The following is an 18,052-nucleotide window of genomic DNA, read 5'->3' as shown; positions in this document are numbered from 1 at the left end:
CCATTGCACTCCCACGGGGCCTTTTTAAATGCAATCCATAACCCGGATTTGCCAGGAACCCTTCTTACTCCTCCTACTTGCATGTGACACTGGGCTTAGGATCTGCATAGGAAACACACACACAAGCACACACCTACCTTTGTTGCCTGCAGATGCCTCCTTGGCTGTCCCCAAACGGTATCAAACCAACACCCACGGGAAGCTGTAAGCATAGAGGACATGCCTGCACCCCATTGGACTTACCTGTGTGGGTTAAATCCGGGTTATTTGACAACCTATGGCGGTGATGGTTCTGCTCAGGCAGAGCAGTGCTGATGCTCCTCATAAAGCTGTCGCTGCTGTGAAGGTTCTAGGTGACATCACAATCCCTATGGTTACATACACAACAAAGCTGGGTTGTTGTTGTTTACACTCTGCAAGGCCTGTGGAAGTGAGTGACATCATAGCACTGTAGTTCTGAGGGTTCTAGATGGATGCAACAATCTCCTGTTGCTTCTATGAAGGCCATAATAGACGACATCACCAAACAGCTCCATAGTCACATACACAGCAAAGGAGAGATGTTGTTTACACCTAGTGATGTCAGTGGTATTGAGTGACATCACAGCACAGTGCTAAGGCTCCTGGGCCTGGACACAGCAGCGGCTGCAATATCTCAACGGAGAATACGTTTATATATATGTGTGTGTGTGCGCGTATATATATATATATATATATATATATATATATATATATATATATTTCTCCGCCGAAATCACTTTTAAACCCATTTCCACCTTTTTTTCCCTTCTCTTCCTCTTACTTTTTTTTCACGTTTTTTTACGTTTTTCTCCTTTTCGCCTCTTTTCTGGGCGTATTATTCTTCTTTTTCTTCTTTTTTTTCGTCTAATGCATACCCCATCAGTGCAGCAATGCTTATTCAATACCGCCAGCAGATGGAGACACTGGGGGATAATTTTCTAAGGATTTATACTGATTTTTCCTGTCTGAATTTGTCGCACAGAAAGTTGCAGGCCAAATATGTGTGACATTTCTGCGACTTTAGCTTCTAGAGCATTTTTACAACATTATACATAGGTGCTGAATACATAAAAAGCGACTGTTCAGCGACAGACAAGTCGCATCGGCTGAAAGTAGGCCAGAATGTCAGTCCATGTTGGAGCAGGTTTAGATACAGTCTAAAGCATAGATCTCAAAGTCTGTGCACAGAATTTAGCAAGGGCCTCGCACCTTCTGATGCATCAGGTAGGTGCACTATAGCATAGCCTAACCCTCTGTACTTTGGTCTATATTGATGCGGGACATAGACAGCCAGCTGATGACCAATCCATTAGTGCAATGGATGGCTGGAAGCATTTGTCTTTGCCTTTGCAATACCACAGAAGCAATGCATGGTCAATGTACAGCAATGACACACCTGTGTGAACAGCCAGGAGACCCCCCCATGTTATGTTACATAGTTACATAGTTAGTACGGTCGAAAAAAGACATATGTCCATCAAGTTCAACCAGGGAATTAAGGGGTAGGGGTGTGGCGCGATATTGGGGAAGGGATGAGATTTTATATTTCTTCATAAGCATTAATCTTATTTTGTCAATTAGGAACATTCAGCACCCACCCGCTATCAAGGCAGCTGCCTATCATGTCATGCCCTACCTGCACAGGTGTGCTGGCTACTCAAATGATCCAATTAAGGAGGCCATTTAGTCAGCAGCAGCAGAAGTCCTGTGCCTGGACGCTCCAACAGCGGCCAGACACAAGCAGAAGCAGCAGAAGCAGCAGCAGCACCACCTTTTGTTTTTTGGCTGCAGCAGCAGCAGCAGCAGCAAGGCCCACAGGGCTGGCTAGCTGGCTAGCCAGCAAGCAGGTAGCAATGAAAGTAGGAATCTTTCTTTTTAACCCTGTAAGGGGGTGGTGCACTGTACCCGAAGATACTGCCATATCGGGTCAATGCATAGGGCGACGGAAGCAAGCTTCGAAATCGGCCCCCGTTCTCAAAAATCCATTTAATATATGGTCCCCAGATAGGAGACGTATCAGATATTAAACTGATAAGAACAGATTTTTGATTGAAAGAGCTTTATTTTCCGTTCAGTCATTACAAGTCGTACAATAAATTACAGTCACACAAAGCATGATAGTACAATACACAGCAAAGGTTCCCTAAGCTATACACCGCACACCATGCTACTCTAACATTCAGCTCAATCCTGCAATATAAAGGCACAAGAGATCAAACAAAAACCAAATAATACAATCTGTGATCGGGGTAGGGGTGTTGGCGACTATGTGGGGGTAGGGAGGGGGCGGATCACAGGGCCAAACTGTTGGGCTGTATCTTCAGGGAGACATGGGAGAAGGAGAGGGGTCTTCACTCCTCTTCTTCCTCATCAACGGCCGAGCTGTCCAAGATGGAATAGTCTCTAAGCAGGTTCTTGATGAACCTGCGGCAGTCCCGGACGGACATGTTTTCCCTGTTGATCACGAGGCGGTTCCTGGCAAGCCACACTGCGTCCTTAAAACAGTTCATAAGGCGCCAGGCCTCCTGGATGGCCTCCACGTCGTGGGTCCCAGGGAACAGGCCGTAAAGCACCGAATGGTACGATAGGCAGCTCCTGGGCACTGAGTCTCTGAGTTCCTGTTCTAGGGCGTCCAACAGACCCTGTGCAAAGGGGCACTGCCAAAACACGTGGAAAGATGTTTCCTCCACGTAGGGGCAACGGGGGCAGTGCCGGGTCTTGCACAGGTTGCGGGCATGCATGAATGACCTGAGAGAGAGACCTCCCATGACGGCCATCCACGACAAGTCCTTGTGTCCATTGGTAAGCCGCTTTGAGGCCACATTGTTCCAAACTGTCTCTGCAGTGGCTGCGGGGAGTCCCGGAACCAGCTCGGTCGAGTCCTTAGCTCGGATGAGTTTGTGGATTGTCTTCGGCTTCCATAGGTCGGGTTTCAGTCCTTCCAGCTGGTGCTCCCTCACAAACCGGACAACATCCCCATAGAACCAGGGAGTGTTCCTGTTGTAAGGGATGGAGCTGTCCCACTTGTCCCAGCCCAGCTGTCTCCAGAGGGGCATGAGAAGCAAGCGAGACATGGACCTGCCCGCTGAGCCAGTCTTTTCAACAAGAGTCCGCTGCACCGTGACACATGCAAAGGAGGCCCTCAGCAGAGCGGGGATGTCGGGTATTCCCTTCCCACCCTTGCGGGGTTCCTTGTACATCACGGTCCTCTTGACTCTGTCCATTTTGCCCCAGACGAAGCCAAACACTGTCCGGGTGATGGCCTTGCAAACGGTGGTATGGGGAGGCCAGGCCTGTGCGGTATATTGGAGCACAGGCAAAACTTCACTCCGCAGGACAAGTGCCTTGCCTTCCATCGTGAGCTTTCTGGAGCTCCACAGTCCGATCTTCGAGTTTATCCTTCCTAGTCGGTCTTGCCAAGACTTAAGGGCCGCTCCTTCCTTCCCGAACCAGACTCCAAGAATTTGAATGAAGTCCGGCTTAATAGTAAAGGGGAAGGGGGCGGAAGAAGCCAGGTGCCATTCCCCGAAGAGCATGGCCTCCGACTTCCCGCAGTTGACTTTTGCCCCCGAAGCTCTGCCGAAGTCCTCGCAGGTCTGGACGAGTGCAGTCACCGAACGCTGGTCAGCGCAGAAGATGGTCACGTCGTCCATGTAGAGCGAGCACTTGACCTCGTGGCGATCTGGTCCTGGTGCGGTGATCCCTCTGATCTCTCCATTCTGCCGGATAGTCTCAGCGAAGAGCTCTATAACACAAACAAAAAGGAGAGGTGAAAGAGGGCAGCCTTGTCTAACCCCTGAAAGAATAGGAAAGGGGTCAGTCTTCCAGCCGTTCACCAACACCGTGCTGTAAATGTCAAAATACATAACGTTAACAAAAGAGCAAAACATCTTCCCCAGACCCAGCCTGCGCAAAACCCTGTCCATGAATGCGTGGGAGACACGGTCGAACGCCTTCTCCTGATCTAAGCTGACCAGGGCGGCGCGGCCCCCGCGGTCCTGGATGTAATGGACCGTGTCTCTCACAAGGGCAAGGCTGTCGGCAATCCTGCGGCCAGGAATGCTGCAGGTCTGGTCCGGATGGACGATCTGCCCCATGACAGGTTTCAGCCTGTTGGCCAGCACCTTGGCGAGGATCTTGTAGTCCACGTTCAGGAGAGAGATGGGACGCCAGTTTTTCAGGTCACATCTCTCCCCCTTCCGCTTATACAAGATCGTGATCATCCCTTCCCTCAACGACGGAGGCATTCTGCCCCCCACCACCATCTCCTCGTACACCTCCAACAGGTCCGGACAGATCAGGTCACCCAGCGCTACGTAGAGCTCGGCCGGGAGACCGTCACTGCCCGGGGTCCTGCCGGGCTTAAAGGATTTAGCGGCAGAGAGCAGCTCCCCCACCGTCAAGGGATCGTCCATAGCCGCCGCACCTGCGGGATCAACAACGTTAGTGACACCTGACAGGAACCTCTCGGCGGCTTCGGGGTCGGATGACTTGGGGGCGTAGAGGTTGCTGTAGAAGTCGTGGACGACCCCCATCACTTCCTCCTTGCCGCTCCTCATGTGTCCGGTCTCATCTCGTAGCTCAGTCAGGGGCGTGTGGCCGGCATGGAGCTTCCTGAAAAAGAAAGAGTTACATTTCTCACCCTTCTCCAGGTTCTCCACCTTGGAACGAAAGACGATTCGCTTGGATTCCTCCTCAAAGTGCCTTTTCAAGCTCTTTTTGGTCTCCTCCAGCTCCTCCCTGACGTCCCAGCCACACTGGAGCAGGTCCTGCAGGGACCGCAGCTCGCGCTGCAGTTTCCTCAAGTCCCACTTCTTCGCACACGCCTGTTGTCTGCCTTTTGCCTGAAAGAAACAACGGAATTCGACTTTAACATATTCCCACCAATCGCTGATGCACTTGAACAGACATTTGTCATTTCGCCATACAAGGTAAGCATCCCTAAGTTCCTCCATGACCTCCCTCTGCTCCAACAGGGCACAATTCAACTTCCAGGAGCCCGGGCCAGGTGGGAATCCATGGCCCAGAGTCCCCCGGAATCGAATGGCCCTGTGGTCAGAGAAGAAGCAGGGGACCATAGAGTACGACACCTTTCTGACTGCTCTCGAAGTGAAGATGAAGTCTATCCGAGAACGGAGCGAGCCATCGGGGCGGCTCCACTTATAGTTTACGGAGCCGTTCCCGACGGACCCGACAACGTCCTGCAAGGATGCCTCCGTCACCATCTCAATCAGCAGTTTAGACGTCACGTCCAGGTTGGCGGATGTGCCAGAACTGCGCCCGTCCACCTCAATGGGGCAGTTGAAGTCACCACCCAACACTACTGCTCTAGTGGTGGCGAGTTCAGCCCGCAGGGCCTGGAGAACCTCCAGTCGGACATCCCTCTCAGGGGAGGCATACACGTTGATGAGCCGCACGGGCTCACCCGCCCAGGAACCGTCTGCGACAAGAAGTCTGCCACAGACGAGCTCCCGGACGGAATCAAGTGCAAAGTTACCTCCCCTGATCAGGATGGCCACCCCCGCAGACCTATTGTCGCCCCCACCAGACCAGTAGGAAGGGCCGTGAGGCCACTGCCTGGCCAGATGGTTGTAAGACCTAGAAGCAGACAAAGCACATTCCTGCAACATGTAAACATCACACCTCTGGGAATCTAAGAACGTAAGAACAGTCTGAAATCTAAACCAAGCTCTAATACTCCTCACATTAATGCAGAAGATGTTGAGATCAGCCATGGGAATAAAAAGAGAGGTTAGTTCTGATACTAGTTACCAGTCTGGTCGGACGGGTCCTCTTCTCTGGCGCCTGTCGGCTCCTGTGGCTTCTCGTAGCGCCCTTCCAAGAACTCGTCGTAGACCGTGATGGACGGAGTGTCCAGGATTTTCTTAACCTCTGGGTCCTGCAGCAGCTCCTCCATAGATTGAGCTTGGACTGGCTCTGCTTGGACCTGCTCCACTTGGGCCTGCTCCATCACCTCCTCTCCTTCTGAAGCCTCAAGGCTCTCGCAGACCTGCTCCATCTCCTCCTCCTCATCTGAAGCTTGAGGGGTCTCGCAGGTCTCGATTATCTTTCTTTTGTGGGACTCTTCTGATACGTTGTCCCTTCCTTTCCTCTTCCTCTGTATGGTACCTGGGGGAGGAAGCACAGGAAAGTCCTCCGAAGGGCGGGCACCAGCATCTGGAGGGGGGTTAGGTGCTGCTGGGCCAGGAGAGAAAGGAGGCTGGGTGGGGCGGGGGGCAGGAGAGAGTGCCGGGGCAGGGGAGGACGGGGCAGGGGTGGGCCGGGCAGGGGAGGACGGGGCAGGGGTGGGCCGGGCAGGGGAGGACGGGGCAGGGGTGGGCCGGGGTGGGGTACGGGGGGCAGGGGTGGGCCGGGGTGGGGTACGGGGGGCAGGGGTGGGGCGGGATGGGGCAGGAGGGGCAGAGGTGGGACGGGATGGGGCAGGAGGGGCAGGGGTGGGACGGGATGGGGCAGGAGGGGCAGGGGTGGGACGGGATGGGGCAGGGGTGGGACGGGATGGGGCAGGAGTGGGGCGGGATGGGGCAGGAGATGGGGCGGGAGGGGCAGGGGATGGGACTGGAGGGGCAGGGGAGGGGCGGGACGGGGCAGGGGTGGTGGCTTTCGCCTTCTTACCCTCCTTGGTCGGCTTGGCCATCCGTGGTGTTGGCTCCGGAGCTGGGGCTGGCTTCGGTGCTCTCGCTGCCACAGATGCCCATGTTCTCTCCCTCTGGGGGCAGTCCTTGTAGCTGTGGGCTGCCAGTCCGCAGAGGTTGCAGGTCTTGCTCTTGGGGCAGTCCTTGGTCGTGTGACCTGTCACACGGCAATACCTGCAGGCATCCTCCATACAGTCCTTGCCCTCGTGGCCCATCTTGCCACATCTCCTGCAGGTCTGCGGCATGTCCGGGTAGAAAATAAGTCCTGTGGAGTTGCCCAAGGAAAATGTCGTTGGCAGGTGCTGTAGTCCGTCTGGAGAAGCAGGGTTCTTGTTGAGTCTGACGACCACAGACCACTTGCAGGTCCAGTATCCGAGTGAGTTCAGGATGCGGGTGGGCTCCCTCACCACGGTGCAGAAGCGCTTCAGGAAGGTCGAGATGTCCGTGCCTGGGGTGTGTGGGTTCCGCATTGAGACCGTCACCCGCCTCTCCTCTCTTTGAATAAGGCAGTTGCCCACAAAGCGAGAAAAAGGGGATTCGGGACTCGCCGCTTTCACCACCTCCCAGTATCTTCTACAGGTCCCAATGGTGGCAAAGGTGATGTAGAAGATTCCCGAAAAGAAGGTTGCTATTCCCAGGGTGTCAGCCGTGGGGAAGCCTTGATCCGCCAGCATCTTCTTGCAGAACACGTCGTGGGACATGTCCGGCACCCTTCCGTCCACGGGCTTGAGCTTCAAGGCAACAGTCTGCCTCATCCAGGGCTCCAGGGTTGGAGCTTCCAGGTTAGGAATTCTGCCGCCCTTCTGCCTTGCCGTGGTGGAGGTTGAAGCTTGCTGTGGTTGGGGCTGGACCTCCAGGCCTTGCCCTGCAGCCTCCTGGGTGGACTTGCTGGTTGAGGCCATGGCTTCTTCCAGCAGGCTCTTTTCCGCTTCCTTGCTTGCTTGTGGAGAGAGGCTTCGCAAAGTCTTCTTTCCCGGGTGGGAGGAGCTATGCAGATCCGGTCCCGGTGGGAGGAGCTATGCAAATCCTTCTCCAGAGGCAGCGAGTTTCTTCGAAAAGATTCTGCGCCGCCTTCCTCTTCGCCGCTGTTCCGGAATTCACCGCCGATTCCCTTCTTCCAGGTTCTTCGTCGGCTTCTTCCGGAGCTGCAGTCTTCAAGATCTTCTCCTTCTTCAGATGTTCCGAGGCAGGCAGGAGACGATCTTCAGGTGGTATGCTCTAGAGAAATGCGGTTCTAATAAGAACGAAAAGTACTGCAATCGTACTACGCAAAATCTCTACCACAATGCTTGGAGTTCTTCAGACCGTAGCGATCATGGTATCTCCCCTGCCAGGTAAGATAAGAACTGATAAGAACAGATACTACACTTGATCTTAGCCAAAAGGCCGAGAAGCGATAACCGTGAAAGGGGCGGGCCCAACAAGGTCCCCTTCATGGGCACTATCACTGCTTGCTGTCAGGGAGGCTGCCAGACAATTTTCCATGCACACTCTGGGCTGGGGGGCAGTCAACCACCAGTACACACAGCAGAACCTAAACCCATACCATTATTGCTAAGCAGCAAGACAGGGGCCCATTGCACTCCCACGGGGCCTTTTTAAATGCAATCCATAACCCGGATTTGCCAGGAACCCTTCTTACTCCTCCTACTTGCATGTGACACTGGGCTTAGGATCTGCATAGGAAACACACACACAAGCACACACCTACCTTTGTTGCCTGCAGATGCCTCCTTGGCTGTCCCCAAACGGTATCAAACCAACACCCACGGGAAGCTGTAAGCATAGAGGACATGCCTGCACCCCATTGGACTTACCTGTGTGGGTTAAATCCGGGTTATTTGACAACCTATGGCGGTGATGGTTCTGCTCAGGCAGAGCAGTGCTGATGCTCCTCATAAAGCTGTCGCTGCTGTGAAGGTTCTAGGTGACATCACAATCCCTATGGTTACATACACAACAAAGCTGGGTTGTTGTTGTTTACACTCTGCAAGGCCTGTGGAAGTGAGTGACATCATAGCACTGTAGTTCTGAGGGTTCTAGATGGATGCAACAATCTCCTGTTGCTTCTATGAAGGCCATAATAGACGACATCACCAAACAGCTCCATAGTCACATACACAGCAAAGGAGAGATGTTGTTTACACCTAGTGATGTCAGTGGTATTGAGTGACATCACAGCACAGTGCTAAGGCTCCTGGGCCTGGACACAGCAGCGGCTGCAATATCTCAACGGAGAATACGTTTATATATATGTGTGTGTGTGCGCGTATATATATATATATATATATATATATATATATATATATATATATTTCTCCGCCGAAATCACTTTTAAACCCATTTCCACCTTTTTTTCCCTTCTCTTCCTCTTACTTTTTTTTCACGTTTTTTTACGTTTTTCTCCTTTTCGCCTCTTTTCTGGGCGTATTATTCTTCTTTTTCTTCTTTTTTTTCGTCTAATGCATACCCCATCAGTGCAGCAATGCTTATTCAATACCGCCAGCAGATGGAGACACTGGGGGATAATTTTCTAAGGATTTATACTGATTTTTCCTGTCTGAATTTGTCGCACAGAAAGTTGCAGGCCAAATATGTGTGACATTTCTGCGACTTTAGCTTCTAGAGCATTTTTACAACATTATACATAGGTGCTGAATACATAAAAAGCGACTGTTCAGCGACAGACAAGTCGCATCGGCTGAAAGTAGGCCAGAATGTCAGTCCATGTTGGAGCAGGTTTAGATACAGTCTAAAGCATAGATCTCAAAGTCTGTGCACAGAATTTAGCAAGGGCCTCGCACCTTCTGATGCATCAGGTAGGTGCACTATAGCATAGCCTAACCCTCTGTACTTTGGTCTATATTGATGCGGGACATAGACAGCCAGCTGATGACCAATCCATTAGTGCAATGGATGGCTGGAAGCATTTGTCTTTGCCTTTGCAATACCACAGAAGCAATGCATGGTCAATGTACAGCAATGACACACCTGTGTGAACAGCCAGGAGACCCCCCCATGTTATGTTACATAGTTACATAGTTAGTACGGTCGAAAAAAGACATATGTCCATCAAGTTCAACCAGGGAATTAAGGGGTAGGGGTGTGGCGCGATATTGGGGAAGGGATGAGATTTTATATTTCTTCATAAGCATTAATCTTATTTTGTCAATTAGGAACATTCAGCACCCACCCGCTATCAAGGCAGCTGCCTATCATGTCATGCCCTACCTGCACAGGTGTGCTGGCTACTCAAATGATCCAATTAAGGAGGCCATTTAGTCAGCAGCAGCAGAAGTCCTGTGCCTGGACGCTCCAACAGCGGCCAGACACAAGCAGAAGCAGCAGAAGCAGCAGCAGCACCACCTTTTGTTTTTTGGCTGCAGCAGCAGCAGCAGCAGCAAGGCCCACAGGGCTGGCTAGCTGGCTAGCCAGCAAGCAGGTAGCAATGAAAGTAGGAATCTTTCTTTTTAACCCTGTAAGGGGGTGGTGCACTGTACCCGAAGATACTGCCATATCGGGTCAATGCATAGGGCGACGGAAGCAAGCTTCGAAATCGGCCCCCGTTCTCAAAAATCCATTTAATATATGGTCCCCAGATAGGGGACGTATCAGATATTAAACTGATAAGAACAGATACTACACTTGATCTTAGCCAAAAGGCCGAGAAGCGATAACCGTGAAAGGGGCGGGCCCAACAAGGTCCCCTTCATGGGCACTATCACTGCTTGCTGTCAGGGAGGCTGCCAGACAATTTTCCATGCACACTCTGGGCTGGGGGGCAGTCAACCACCAGTACACACAGCAGAACCTAAACCCATACCATTATTGCTAAGCAGCAAGACAGGGGCCCATTGCACTCCCACGGGGCCTTTTTAAATGCAATCCATAACCCGGATTTGCCAGGAACCCTTCTTACTCCTCCTACTTGCATGTGACACTGGGCTTAGGATCTGCATAGGAAACACACACACAAGCACACACCTACCTTTGTTGCCTGCAGATGCCTCCTTGGCTGTCCCCAAACGGTATCAAACCAACACCCACGGGAAGCTGTAAGCATAGAGGACATGCCTGCACCCCATTGGACTTACCTGTGTGGGTTAAATCCGGGTTATTTGACAACCTATGGCGGTGATGGTTCTGCTCAGGCAGAGCAGTGCTGATGCTCCTCATAAAGCTGTCGCTGCTGTGAAGGTTCTAGGTGACATCACAATCCCTAGGGTTACATACACAACAAAGCTGGGTTGTTGTTGTTTACACTCTGCAAGGCCTGTGGAAGTGAGTGACATCATAGCACTGTAGTTCTGAGGGTTCTAGATGGATGCAACAATCTCCTGTTGCTTCTATGAAGGCCATAATAGACGACATCACCAAACAGCTCCATAGTCACATACACAGCAAAGGAGAGATGTTGTTTACACCTAGTGATGTCAGTGGTATTGAGTGACATCACAGCACAGTGCTAAGGCTCCTGGGCCTGGACACAGCAGCGGCTGCAATATCTCAACGGAGAATACGTTTATATATATGTGTGTGTGTGCGCGTATATATATATATATATATATATATATATATATATATATATATATTTCTCCGCCGAAATCACTTTTAAACCCATTTCCACCTTTTTTTCCCTTCTCTTCCTCTTACTTTTTTTTCACGTTTTTTTACGTTTTTCTCCTTTTCGCCTCTTTTCTGGGCGTATTATTCTTCTTTTTCTTCTTTTTTTTCGTCTAATGCATACCCCATCAGTGCAGCAATGCTTATTCAATACCGCCAGCAGATGGAGACACTGGGGGATAATTTTCTAAGGATTTATACTGATTTTTCCTGTCTGAATTTGTCGCACAGAAAGTTGCAGGCCAAATATGTGTGACATTTCTGCGACTTTAGCTTCTAGAGCATTTTTACAACATTATACATAGGTGCTGAATACATAAAAAGCGACTGTTCAGCGACAGACAAGTCGCATCGGCTGAAAGTAGGCCAGAATGTCAGTCCATGTTGGAGCAGGTTTAGATACAGTCTAAAGCATAGATCTCAAAGTCTGTGCACAGAATTTAGCAAGGGCCTCGCACCTTCTGATGCATCAGGTAGGTGCACTATAGCATAGCCTAACCCTCTGTACTTTGGTCTATATTGATGCGGGACATAGACAGCCAGCTGATGACCAATCCATTAGTGCAATGGATGGCTGGAAGCATTTGTCTTTGCCTTTGCAATACCACAGAAGCAATGCATGGTCAATGTACAGCAATGACACACCTGTGTGAACAGCCAGGAGACCCCCCCATGTTATGTTACATAGTTACATAGTTAGTACGGTCGAAAAAAGACATATGTCCATCAAGTTCAACCAGGGAATTAAGGGGTAGGGGTGTGGCGCGATATTGGGGAAGGGATGAGATTTTATATTTCTTCATAAGCATTAATCTTATTTTGTCAATTAGGAACATTCAGCACCCACCCGCTATCAAGGCAGCTGCCTATCATGTCATGCCCTACCTGCACAGGTGTGCTGGCTACTCAAATGATCCAATTAAGGAGGCCATTTAGTCAGCAGCAGCAGAAGTCCTGTGCCTGGACGCTCCAACAGCGGCCAGACACAAGCAGAAGCAGCAGAAGCAGCAGCAGCACCACCTTTTGTTTTTTGGCTGCAGCAGCAGCAGCAGCAGCAAGGCCCACAGGGCTGGCTAGCTGGCTAGCCAGCAAGCAGGTAGCAATGAAAGTAGGAATCTTTCTTTTTAACCCTGTAAGGGGGTGGTGCACTGTACCCGAAGATACTGCCATATCGGGTCAATGCATAGGGCGACGGAAGCAAGCTTCGAAATCGGCCCCCGTTCTCAAAAATCCATTTAATATATGGTCCCCAGATAGGGGACGTATCAGATATTAAACTGATAAGAACAGATACTACACTTGATCTTAGCCAAAAGGCCGAGAAGCGATAACCGTGAAAGGGGCGGGCCCAACAAGGTCCCCTTCATGGGCACTATCACTGCTTGCTGTCAGGGAGGCTGCCAGACAATTTTCCATGCACACTCTGGGCTGGGGGGCAGTCAACCACCAGTACACACAGCAGAACCTAAACCCATACCATTATTGCTAAGCAGCAAGACAGGGGCCCATTGCACTCCCACGGGGCCTTTTTAAATGCAATCCATAACCCGGATTTGCCAGGAACCCTTCTTACTCCTCCTACTTGCATGTGACACTGGGCTTAGGATCTGCATAGGAAACACACACACAAGCACACACCTACCTTTGTTGCCTGCAGATGCCTCCTTGGCTGTCCCCAAACGGTATCAAACCAACACCCACGGGAAGCTGTAAGCATAGAGGACATGCCTGCACCCCATTGGACTTACCTGTGTGGGTTAAATCCGGGTTATTTGACAACCTATGGCGGTGATGGTTCTGCTCAGGCAGAGCAGTGCTGATGCTCCTCATAAAGCTGTCGCTGCTGTGAAGGTTCTAGGTGACATCACAATCCCTATGGTTACATACACAACAAAGCTGGGTTGTTGTTGTTTACACTCTGCAAGGCCTGTGGAAGTGAGTGACATCATAGCACTGTAGTTCTGAGGGTTCTAGATGGATGCAACAATCTCCTGTTGCTTCTATGAAGGCCATAATAGACGACATCACCAAACAGCTCCATAGTCACATACACAGCAAAGGAGAGATGTTGTTTACACCTAGTGATGTCAGTGGTATTGAGTGACATCACAGCACAGTGCTAAGGCTCCTGGGCCTGGACACAGCAGCGGCTGCAATATCTCAACGGAGAATACGTTTATATATATGTGTGTGTGTGCGCGTATATATATATATATATATATATATATATATATATATATATTTCTCCGCCGAAATCACTTTTAAACCCATTTCCACCTTTTTTTCCCTTCTCTTCCTCTTACTTTTTTTTCACGTTTTTTTACGTTTTTCTCCTTTTCGCCTCTTTTCTGGGCGTATTATTCTTCTTTTTCTTCTTTTTTTTCGTCTAATGCATACCCCATCAGTGCAGCAATGCTTATTCAATACCGCCAGCAGATGGAGACACTGGGGGATAATTTTCTAAGGATTTATACTGATTTTTCCTGTCTGAATTTGTCGCACAGAAAGTTGCAGGCCAAATATGTGTGACATTTCTGCGACTTTAGCTTCTAGAGCATTTTTACAACATTATACATAGGTGCTGAATACATAAAAAGCGACTGTTCAGCGACAGACAAGTCGCATCGGCTGAAAGTAGGCCAGAATGTCAGTCCATGTTGGAGCAGGTTTAGATACAGTCTAAAGCATAGATCTCAAAGTCTGTGCACAGAATTTAGCAAGGGCCTCGCACCTTCTGATGCATCAGGTAGGTGCACTATAGCATAGCCTAACCCTCTGTACTTTGGTCTATATTGATGCGGGACATAGACAGCCAGCTGATGACCAATCCATTAGTGCAATGGATGGCTGGAAGCATTTGTCTTTGCCTTTGCAATACCACAGAAGCAATGCATGGTCAATGTACAGCAATGACACACCTGTGTGAACAGCCAGGAGACCCCCCCATGTTATGTTACATAGTTACATAGTTAGTACGGTCGAAAAAAGACATATGTCCATCAAGTTCAACCAGGGAATTAAGGGGTAGGGGTGTGGTGCGATATTGGGGAAGGGATGAGATTTTATATTTCTTCATAAGCATTAATCTTATTTTGTCAATTAGGAACATTCAGCACCCACCCGCTATCAAGGCAGCTGCCTATCATGTCATGCCCTACCTGCACAGGTGTGCTGGCTACTCAAATGATCCAATTAAGGAGGCCATTTAGTCAGCAGCAGCAGAAGTCCTGTGCCTGGACGCTCCAACAGCGGCCAGACACAAGCAGAAGCAGCAGAAGCAGCAGCAGCACCACCTTTTGTTTTTTGGCTGCAGCAGCAGCAGCAGCAGCAAGGCCCACAGGGCTGGCTAGCTGGCTAGCCAGCAAGCAGGTAGCAATGAAAGTAGGAATCTTTCTTTTTAACCCTGTAAGGGGGTGGTGCACTGTACCCGAAGATACTGCCATATCGGGTCAATGCATAGGGCGACGGAAGCAAGCTTCGAAATCGGCCCCCGTTCTCAAAAATCCATTTAATATATGGTCCCCAGATAGGGGACGTATCAGATATTAAACTGATAAGAACAGATACTACACTTGATCTTAGCCAAAAGGCCGAGAAGCGATAACCGTGAAAGGGGCGGGCCCAACAAGGTCCCCTTCATGGGCACTATCACTGCTTGCTGTCAGGGAGGCTGCCAGACAATTTTCCATGCACACTCTGGGCTGGGGGGCAGTCAACCACCAGTACACACAGCAGAACCTAAACCCATACCATTATTGCTAAGCAGCAAGACAGGGGCCCATTGCACTCCCACGGGGCCTTTTTAAATGCAATCCATAACCCGGATTTGCCAGGAACCCTTCTTACTCCTCCTACTTGCATGTGACACTGGGCTTAGGATCTGCATAGGAAACATACACACAAGCACACACCTACCTTTGTTGCCTGCAGATGCCTCCTTGGCTGTCCCCAAACGGTATCAAACCAACACCCACGGGAAGCTGTAAGCATAGAGGACATGCCTGCACCCCATTGGACTTACCTGTGTGGGTTAAATCCGGGTTATTTGACAACCTATGGCGGTGATGGTTCTGCTCAGGCAGAGCAGTGCTGATGCTCCTCATAAAGCTGTCGCTGCTGTGAAGGTTCTAGGTGACATCACAATCCCTATGGTTACATACACAACAAAGCTGGGTTGTTGTTGTTTACACTCTGCAAGGCCTGTGGAAGTGAGTGACATCATAGCACTGTAGTTCTGAGGGTTCTAGATGGATGCAACAATCTCCTGTTGCTTCTATGAAGGCCATAATAGACGACATCACCAAACAGCTCCATAGTCACATACACAGCAAAGGAGAGATGTTGTTTACACCTAGTGATGTCAGTGGTATTGAGTGACATCACAGCACAGTGCTAAGGCTCCTGGGCCTGGACACAGCAGCGGCTGCAATATCTCAACGGAGAATATGTTTATATATATGTGTGTGTGTGCGCGTATATATATATATATATATATATATATATATATATATATATTTCTCCGCCGAAATCACTTTTAAACCCATTTCCACCTTTTTTTCCCTTCTCTTCCTCTTACTTTTTTTTCACGTTTTTTTACGTTTTTCTCCTTTTCGCCTCTTTTCTGGGCGTATTATTCTTCTTTTTCTTCTTTTTTTTCGTCTAATGCATACCCCATCAGTGCAGCAATGCTTATTCAATACCGCCAGCAGATGGAGACACTGGGGGATAATTTTCTAAGGATTTATACTGATTTTTCCTGTCTGAATTTGTCGCACAGAAAGTTGCAGGCCAAATATGTGTGACATTTCTGCGACTTTAGCTTCTAGAGCATTTTTACAACATTATACATAGGTGCTGAATACATAAAAAGCGACTGTTCAGCGACAGACAAGTCGCATCGGCTGAAAGTAGGCCAGAATGTCAGTCCATGTTGGAGCAGGTTTAGATACAGTCTAAAGCATAGATCTCAAAGTCTGTGCACAGAATTTAGCAAGGGCCTCGCACCTTCTGATGCATCAGGTAGGTGCACTATAGCATAGCCTAACCCTCTGTACTTTGGTCTATATTGATGCGGGACATAGACAGCCAGCTGATGACCAATCCATTAGTGCAATGGATGGCTGGAAGCATTTGTCTTTGCCTTTGCAATACCACAGAAGCAATGCATGGTCAATGTACAGCAATGACACACCTGTGTGAACAGCCAGGAGACCCCCCCATGTTATGTTACATAGTTACATAGTTAGTACGGTCGAAAAAAGACATATGTCCATCAAGTTCAACCAGGGAATTAAGGGGTAGGGGTGTGGCGCGATATTGGGGAAGGGATGAGATTTTATATTTCTTCATAAGCATTAATCTTATTTTGTCAATTAGGAACATTCAGCACCCACCCGCTATCAAGGCAGCTGCCTATCATGTCATGCCCTACCTGCACAGGTGTGCTGGCTACTCAAATGATCCAATTAAGGAGGCCATTTAGTCAGCAGCAGCAGAAGTCCTGTGCCTGGACGCTCCAACAGCGGCCAGACACAAGCAGAAGCAGCAGAAGCAGCAGCAGCACCACCTTTTGTTTTTTGGCTGCAGCAGCAGCAGCAAGGCCCACAGGGCTGGCTAGCTGGCTAGCCAGCAAGCAGGTAGCAATGAAAGTAGGAATCTTTCTTTTTAACCCTGTAAGGGGGTGGTGCACTGTACCCGAAGATACTGCCATATCGGGTCAATGCATAGGGCGACGGAAGCAAGCTTCGAAATCGGCCCCCGTTCTCAAAAATCCATTTAATATATGGTCCCCAGATAGGGGACGTATCAGATATTAAACTGATAAGAACAGATACTACACTTGATCTTAGCCAAAAGGCCGAGAAGCGATAACCGTGAAAGGGGCGGGCCCAACAAGGTCCCCTTCATGGGCACTATCACTGCTTGCTGTCAGGGAGGCTGCCAGACAATTTTCCATGCACACTCTGGGCTGGGGGGCAGTCAACCACCAGTACACACAGCAGAACCTAAACCCATACCATTATTGCTAAGCAGCAAGACAGGGGCCCATTGCACTCCCACGGGGCCTTTTTAAATGCAATCCATAACCCGGATTTGCCAGGAACCCTTCTTACTCCTCCTACTTGCATGTGACACTGGGCTTAGGATCTGCATAGGAAACACACACACAAGCACACACCTACCTTTGTTGCCTGCAGATGCCTCCTTGGCTGTCCCCAAACGGTATCAAACCAACACCCACGGGAAGCTGTAAGCATAGAGGACATGCCTGCACCCCATTGGACTTACCTGTGTGGGTTAAATCCGGGTTATTTGACAACCTATGGCGGTGATGGTTCTGCTCAGGCAGAGCAGTGCTGATGCTCCTCATAAAGCTGTCGCTGCTGTGAAGGTTCTAGGTGACATCACAATCCCTATGGTTACATACACAACAAAGCTGGGTTGTTGTTGTTTACACTCTGCAAGGCCTGTGGAAGTGAGTGACATCATAGCACTGTAGTTCTGAGGGTTCTAGATGGATGCAACAATCTCCTGTTGCTTCTATGAAGGCAATAATAGACGACATCACCAAACAGCTCCATAGTCACATACACAGCAAAGGAGAGATGTTGTTTACACCTAGTGATGTCAGTGGTATTGAGTGACATCACAGCACAGTGCTAAGGCTCCTGGGCCTGGACACAGCAGCGGCTGCAATATCTCAACGGAGAATACGTTTATATATATGTGTGTGTGTGCGCGTATATATATATATA

At 49.7% G+C, this 18,052-nt stretch overlaps 4 non-coding genes and 2 pseudogenes across 4 annotated transcripts; all 6 read right to left on the bottom strand.

Moving 5' to 3' along the window:
• Window positions 1-1,910: 1,910 nt before the first annotated feature.
• On the bottom strand, window positions 1,911-2,083 carry LOC130317999 (U2 spliceosomal RNA; annotated as a pseudogene).
• A 5,817-nt stretch (window positions 2,084-7,900) lies between these two features.
• On the bottom strand, window positions 7,901-8,072 carry LOC130318012 (U2 spliceosomal RNA; annotated as a pseudogene).
• A 2,086-nt stretch (window positions 8,073-10,158) lies between these two features.
• Window positions 10,159-10,349, bottom strand: LOC130317916 (U2 spliceosomal RNA). Its single transcript, XR_008864919.1, has one exon. It is a non-coding gene; the product is annotated as a U2 spliceosomal RNA (small nuclear RNA).
• Window positions 10,350-12,435: 2,086 nt separating this feature from the next.
• LOC130317914 (U2 spliceosomal RNA) lies at window positions 12,436-12,626 on the bottom strand. The gene has a single exon (XR_008864917.1). It is a non-coding gene; the product is annotated as a U2 spliceosomal RNA (small nuclear RNA).
• Window positions 12,627-14,708: 2,082 nt separating this feature from the next.
• Window positions 14,709-14,899, bottom strand: LOC130317912 (U2 spliceosomal RNA). Its single transcript, XR_008864916.1, has one exon. It is a non-coding gene; the product is annotated as a U2 spliceosomal RNA (small nuclear RNA).
• A 2,076-nt stretch (window positions 14,900-16,975) lies between these two features.
• Window positions 16,976-17,166, bottom strand: LOC130317911 (U2 spliceosomal RNA). The gene has a single exon (XR_008864915.1). It is a non-coding gene; the product is annotated as a U2 spliceosomal RNA (small nuclear RNA).
• Between the last annotated feature and the right edge of the window lie 886 nt (window positions 17,167-18,052).

Source organism: Hyla sarda, unplaced genomic scaffold (genome assembly GCF_029499605.1).
Source record: "Hyla sarda isolate aHylSar1 unplaced genomic scaffold, aHylSar1.hap1 scaffold_204, whole genome shotgun sequence".
Taxonomy (NCBI): domain Eukaryota; kingdom Metazoa; phylum Chordata; class Amphibia; order Anura; family Hylidae; genus Hyla; species Hyla sarda.
This window is presented reverse-complemented; position numbering and strand designations above follow the sequence as displayed.